The 7140-nt window shown below is 34.5% G+C and overlaps 1 non-coding gene across 1 annotated transcript; it reads left to right on the forward strand.

Moving 5' to 3' along the window:
• The first annotated feature begins 1219 nt into the window (after positions 1-1219).
• Positions 1220-1327, forward strand: LOC127740207 (small nucleolar RNA R71). The gene has a single exon (XR_008000888.1). It is a non-coding gene; the product is annotated as a small nucleolar RNA R71 (small nucleolar RNA).
• The last annotated feature ends 5813 nt before the right edge of the window (positions 1328-7140 follow it).

The raw sequence follows: 7140 nt of genomic DNA on the forward strand, positions 1-7140 counted from the left end.
TTTGAGAGAGTAATATCAATTGGTTCAATAGTGCTAAACTTGTAATCATACACTCTTCTAGAGAGTACTCATTTCATCTCAATAATTCTTTGAGAATTGTTTTCTTGTACACTTTGTAAATTGGAGTGTGATCTCCAAGGTTGAGTCAAGAGTTATAAATACTATAGTCGGTGAGGATACCAAAGAGGTATACTAAGTACTCAAGGCAAATCTTAGAGAAGGTATCTCTAAGTGGAGTGGGTTAGTATACGAGTGGTGATCATATACCGTGAGGTGTTAGAAACTAAGGACTCGGATTGTAAAAGGTTTTGCGCGAGCACCTTGAAGCTTGGCAATAGTGGAACTTCTCAATTGCGATTGAGAAAGAAAGTGGACGTAGGACAAGGATTGTGCCGAACCACTCTAAATAGCGTTTGCATCTCTCCAAACTCATCTCTTCAATATTATTGTCTTTTACCTTTGAGCAAATAAATTGTGATCGAAAAGTAGCTTCGTAAGTACTTAAGGAGTAGCTTAAGTCCGATTGGTGAAAAGCTTGATCAATTTATTTGAGTTGGTGTCTATTGGAAAGTAAAAGCTCCTTATAAATGCTTAGCAATTGAGTTAAGCTCTTGGAAAAATACTAGTACAATAACACTTTTGTATATTGTCTTTAACTTTCGCAAAAAGATTCATTGTTGTTGCAATACTCAATTCACCCCCCCCCTCTTGAGTAATTGTGCATAGGTTCTACATTCTCTTGGTCCTTCCATGAGAGATTTGGATGATTTTTCCATGACGGATTATAGGTGTTTCCATAGGGTTCTCTCATGTGATTCACCTCTTCCATTACAGGTTCTCAGGATCATAAGCTTCTTCTTCAAAAGATTCTTCTTTATTACTGCTGGATGCAGCTTGCAATCCAGTCAGATTCTGAGAAATCATATTGACTTGCTGAGTCAATAATTTATTCTGAGCCAATATGGCATTCAGAGTATCAATATCAATAACTCCTTTCTTCTGAGTTGTCCCATTGTTCACAGGACTGAGTTGTCCAATTGTTCACAGGATATCTTTCAGAAGTGTACATGAATTGGTTATTTACAACCATTTCAATGAGTTCCTGGGCTTCTGTAGGCATTTTCTTCAGATGAATAGATCCGCCTATAGAATGGTCCAATAACATCTTGGATAACTCAGACAGACCATCATAGAAGATACCTATGATGCTCCATTCTGAAAGCATGTCAGAAGGACACCTTCTGATCAATTGCTTGTATCTTTCCCAAGCTTCATAGAAGGATTCACCTTCCTTCTGTTTGAAGGTTTGAACTTCCACTCTAAGCTTACTCATCTTTTGAGGTGGAAAGAATTTAGCTAAGAAGGCATTGACCAGCTTTTCCCAAGAGTTCAGGCTGTCTCTAGGTTGTGAGTTCAACCATATACTAGCTCTATCTCTTACAGCAAAAGGGAAAAGCATAAGTCTGTAGACCTCAGAATCAACTCCATTGGTCTTAACAGTGTCATAGATTTGCAAAAATTCAGCTAAGAACTGATGAGGATCTTCCAATGGAAGTCCATGAAACTTGTAATTCTGTTGTATCAGAGAAACTAATTAAGGCTTAAGCTCAAAGTTGTTTGCTCCAATGGCAGGAATTGAGATGCTTCTCTCATAGAAGTCAAGAGTAGGTGCAGTAAAGTCACCAAACACCTTCCTTGCATTGTTGTTGTTGGGTTCGGCCATGGTTGTTTTGTCTGCTTCCTTTTCAAAATTTTCTGTCAAGTCCTTTTCAGAGTGTTGTGCTTTAGCTGCTCTTAGCTTCCTCTTCAAGGTCCTTTCAGGTTCAGAATCAGTTTCAACAAGAATGCCTTTATCTTTGTTCCTCCTTGGTACTATCCTGGCGTTAAACGCCCACTTAGCTACCTCCTTGGGCGTTAAACGCCCAGCTAGGTACCCTGGCTGGCGTTTAAATGCCAGAAATCCTTTTTTACTGGGCGTTTTGAACACCCAGCTTTTTCTCTGTGATTCCTCTGCTGTATGTTCTGAATCTTCAATTCTCTGTATTATTGACTTGAAAAGACATAATTTTGTATTTTTTTGAATTTTTAATGATGAGAGAGAAAAATAACATAATGAATTTAGACATGAAAAACTAAGATCAAAATAAGGAATGCATGCAAGGACACTTTGAATGTCAAGATGAACATCAAGAACATTTTGAAGGTCATGATGAACATCAAGAACACATTTTTGAAAATTTTTAAGAAAAGAAAATAATTTGAGAATGCACATGAGAAACAACAAAAGACATAAAACAAGAGAATTTAAAGATCAGACAAATAAAATCATCAAGAACAACTTGAAAATCAATGAAGAACACAATGCATATATTTTTGAAATATGCAAGAAAAATAGAAACATGCAATTGACACCAAACTTGAAATTTGATACTGGACTCAAACAAGAAACACAAATTATTTTTTATTTTATGATTTTATAAATTTTTTTGTATATTTTTTTGTATTTTTTATTTTTCAAAAATTATTTTGAAAAAGAAAATAAGAAACTCAAAACTTTTAATAAGAATTCCACGAATCATGCAATGTTAGTCTAAAGCTTCATTAATCTAAGCAACAAGATGAACCGTCAGTTGTCCAAACTCGAACAATCCACAGCAACGGCATCAAAAACTTGGTACACGAAATCATGATCTCACACACTTTCTTCACAACTCCGCGTAGCAAACCAGCAAGTGCACCGGGTCGTCCAAGTAATACGTTACATGAGTAAGGGTCGATCTCACAGAGATTGTCGGCTTGAAGCAAGCTATGGTCATCTTGTAAATCTCAGTCAGGCAGATTCAGATGGTTATGGGGTTTTGATAATCAAAAGATAAATAAAACATAAAATAGGATAGAGATACTTATGTAATTCATTGGTAGGAATTTCAGATAAGCGTATGGAGATGCTTTCTTCCTTTTGAATCCCTGCTTTCCTACTGCTTTCATCCAGTCATGCATACTCCTTTCCATGGCAAGTTGTATGTTGGGGGATCACTGTTGTCAATGGCTACTGTCTGTCCTCTCAGTGAAAATGGTCTGGCTACGGGGTACGTAGGGCTAATCATCTGTCGGTTCTCACTTATGTTGGAATAAGATCCAATGATCCTTTTGTGCACTGTCACTGCGCCCAGTACTCGCGAGTTTGAAGCTCGTCACAGTTATCCCATCCCAGATCCTACTCGGAATACCATAGACAAGGTTTAGACTTTCCGAATCTCAAGAATGCTGCCAATTGATTCTAGCTTATTGATGAGCGGATAATTTATACGCTTTTTGGCATTGTTTTTATATAGTTTTTAGTATGATTTAGATACTTTTTAGTATATTTTTATTAGTTTTTAAGCAAAATTCACATTTTTGGACTTTACTATGAGTTTGTGTATTTTTCTGTAATTTCAGGTATTTTCTGGCTGAAATTGAGGGACCTGAGCAAAAATCTGATTCAGAGGCTGAAGAAGGACTGCTGATGCTGTTGGATTCTGACCTCCCTTCTCTCGAAATGGAATTTTTTGAGCTACAAGAGACTAAATTGTGCGCTCTCAATTGTGTTAGAAAGTAGACATCCAGATCTTTCCAGCAATATATAATAGTCCATACTTTTTCCGAGTTTAGACGATGCAAACTGGCGTTCAACGCCAGTTTTCTGCTCTATTCTGGCGTTAAACGCCAGAAACAAGTTGCAAGCTAGAGTCAAACGCCAGAAACAAGTTACAAACTGGCATTTAACTCCAAGGAAGACCTCTACACGTGAAAGCTTCAATGCTCAGCCCAAGCACACACCAAGTGGGTCTGGAAGTGGATTTCTGCATCATTTACTTAATTCTGTAATCCTAGTAACTAGTTTAGTATAAATAGAACTTTTAACTACTGTACTGGGATCTTTTTCCCTAATTTCGAATTCATATGCCATTTGGGGAGGCTGGCCATTCAGCCATGCCTAGACCTTGTCCTTATGTATTTTCAATGGTGGAGTTTCTACACACCATAGATTAACGTGTGGAGCACTGCTATTCCTCGAGTATTAATGCAAAGTACTATTGCTCTTCTATTCAATTCATGCTTATTCTTATTCTAAGATATTCATTCACACACAAGAACATGATGAATGTGATGATTATGTGACACTCATCACCATTCTCACTTATGAACGCGTGATTGACAACCACTTCCATTCTACATGAAAACAAGATTGAATGTATATCTCTTGGGTTTCTAATCAACGATTCACATCGACTCCCCTCTGACAATGGGACATCTGAATCTGAGATTGGAACCTCCGTGGTATAGGCTAGAATCCATTGGCAGCATTCTTGAGATCCAGAAAGTCTAAACCTTGTCTGTGGTATTCCGAGTAGGATCTGGGAAGGGATGATTGTGACGAGCTTCAAACTTGCGATTGTAGGGCATGGTGACAGACGCAAAAGGATAGTAAATCTTATTCCTACACGATCGAGAACCAACAGCTGATTAGCCATACGATATCTGTGCATGATATTTTTCATCGAAACGAGCAATCCGACAGTTGATTAGCCGTACAGAAACCGTAGAGGACCATTTTCACTGAGAGGACGGAAAGTAGCCATTAACAACAGTGACACCCAACATACAGCTTGCCATGGAAAGGAGTATGAAGGATTGGATAAAGGCAGTAGAAAACAGAGATTCAAAAGGAACAACGCATCTCCATACGCTTATCTGAAATTCCCACCAATGAATTACATAAGTATCTCTATCTTTATTTTATGTTTATTTATCTTTTAAAATTATTAAAACTCTATAACCATTTGAATCTGCATGACTGAGATTTACAAGATGACCATAGCTTACTTCAAGTCGACAATCTCCGTGGGATCGACCCTTACTCACGTAAGGTTTATTACTTGGACGACCCAGTGCACTTGCTGGTTAGTTGTGTGAAGTTGTGAAAAAGAGTTGAGATTACAATTGTGCGTACCAAGTTGTTGGCGCCATTGAGATCACAATTTCGTGCACCATGTTTTTGGCGCCGTTGTCGGGGATTGTTCGAGTTTGGACAACTGACGGTTCATCTTGTTACTTAGATTAGCTAATTTTCTTCTTATTTTATTTTCAAAAAGTTTTCAAAAATCTTTCAAGAATTTTTCTACTTTTTCGTTTTTCTAAAAATAATTTTTTAAAAATTAAAAAAATTTGTAAAATCATAAAAAACCAAAAATATTTTGTGTTTCTTGTTTGAGTTAGTGTCAATATTTAAGTTTGGTGTCAATTGTATCTTTTTAATTTTCTAAAAATTTTTGAAAAATTTATGCATGTGTTCTTCATTATCTTCAAGTTGTTCTTGAGGATTTTCTTTGTTTGATCTTTGATTTTTTCTTGTTTTGTGTCTTTTGTTGTTTTTCATATGCATTTCTGAATTCTTAGAGTCTAAACATTAAAAATTTCTAAGTTTGGTGTCTTGCATGTTTTCTTTTCTTAAAAATTTTCAAAAATAAGTTCTTGATGTTCATCATGATCTTCAAAGTGTTCTTGCATGCATCATTTGTTTTAATCCAAAATTTTTATGTGTTGAGTCATTTTGTGTTTTTTCTCTTTCCTCATTACATTCAAAAAATAAAAAAATAGATTTTCCTTATTTTACTCATAAATTTCGAAATCTTTGGGTTGACTTAGTCAAAAAATTTTAATAAGTTGTTTCTTTTTAGTCAAGTCAAGATTTCAATTTTAAAAATCTTATCTTTTCAAAACTTTTTCAAAAAATCAAATCTTTTTCATTTTTCTTTTATATTTTCGAAAATTTTTTAAAATTGTTTTTCAAAATCTTTTTCTTAATTTTATCTCATAATTTTCGAAAACTTTACTAACAATTAATATGATTGATTAAAAAATTTGAAGTTTTTTACTTTCTTGTTAAGAAATGTTCAATCTTTAAATTCTAGAATCATATCTTTTAGTTTCTTGTTAGTCAAATAATCAATTTTAATTTTAAAAATAAAATCTTTTTAATTTATTTTTTTAAATCTTTTTCAAAATAAATTTTAATCATATCTTTTCAATCATATCTTTTTCAATCATATCTTTTTCAAAAATTTGATTTCAAAAATCTTTTCTAACTCCCTATCTTTTCAAAATTGATTTTCAAATCTTTTTCAACTAACTAATTGATTTTTTGTTTGTTTTACTATTTCTTATCTTTTTCAAAACCACCTAACTACTTTTCTCTCTCTAATTTTCGAAAATCACCTTCCTCTTTTTCAAAATTCTTTTTTTAACTATTTGTTTTAAAATTTAATTTTATTTTACCTCTTCTCTTAATTTTCGAATTTTAACTAATAATTAAAATAAAAACAAAAATATTTTTCTTTTTTCTTAATTAAAATTCGAATTTTCTTCTCTCTCTCATCTCTTTCTATTTATTTTATTTATTTACTAACACTTCTCTTCTCAAAATTCGAACCCCTCCCTTCTCTGTGTTCGAATTTTTCTTCTTCTTTCTTCATTCTTATTCTTCTACTTATATAAAGAAATCTCTATACTGTGACATAGAGGATTTTTCTTCTTTTCTGTTCTCTTCTTTTTCATATGAGCAGGAGCAAGGACAAGGACATTCTTGTTGAAGCAGATCTGGAACCTGAAAGGACTCTGAATAGGAAGCTAAGAGAAGCTAAAACATAACACTCTTAAGAGGACTTTACTAAAATTTTCGAAAAAAAATAGAGATGGCCGAAACCAACAACAATGGTGGAGGTGCAAGGAAGATGCTTGGTGACTTTACTGCACCAAATTCCAACTTCCATGGAAGAAGCATCTCAATCCCTGCCACTGGAGCAAACAATTTTGAGCTTAAGCCTCAATTAGTTTCTCTGATGCAATAGAATTGCAAGTTTCATGGACTTCCATCAGAAGACCCTTTTTCAGTTCTTAACTGAATTCTTGCAGATCTGTGATACTGTTAAGACCAATGGAGTTGATCATGAGGTCTATAAGCTTATGCTTTTCCCTTTTGCTGTAAGAGACAGAGCTAGAGCATGGTTGGACTTTCAACCTAAAGATAGCCTGAACTCTTGGGATAAGTTGGTCACGGCTTTCTTAGCCAAGTTCTTTTCTCTTCAAAAGCTGAGC

The sequence above is a fragment of the Arachis duranensis genome, chromosome 6 (genome assembly GCF_000817695.3).
Source record: "Arachis duranensis cultivar V14167 chromosome 6, aradu.V14167.gnm2.J7QH, whole genome shotgun sequence".
NCBI lineage: Eukaryota > Viridiplantae > Streptophyta > Magnoliopsida > Fabales > Fabaceae > Arachis > Arachis duranensis.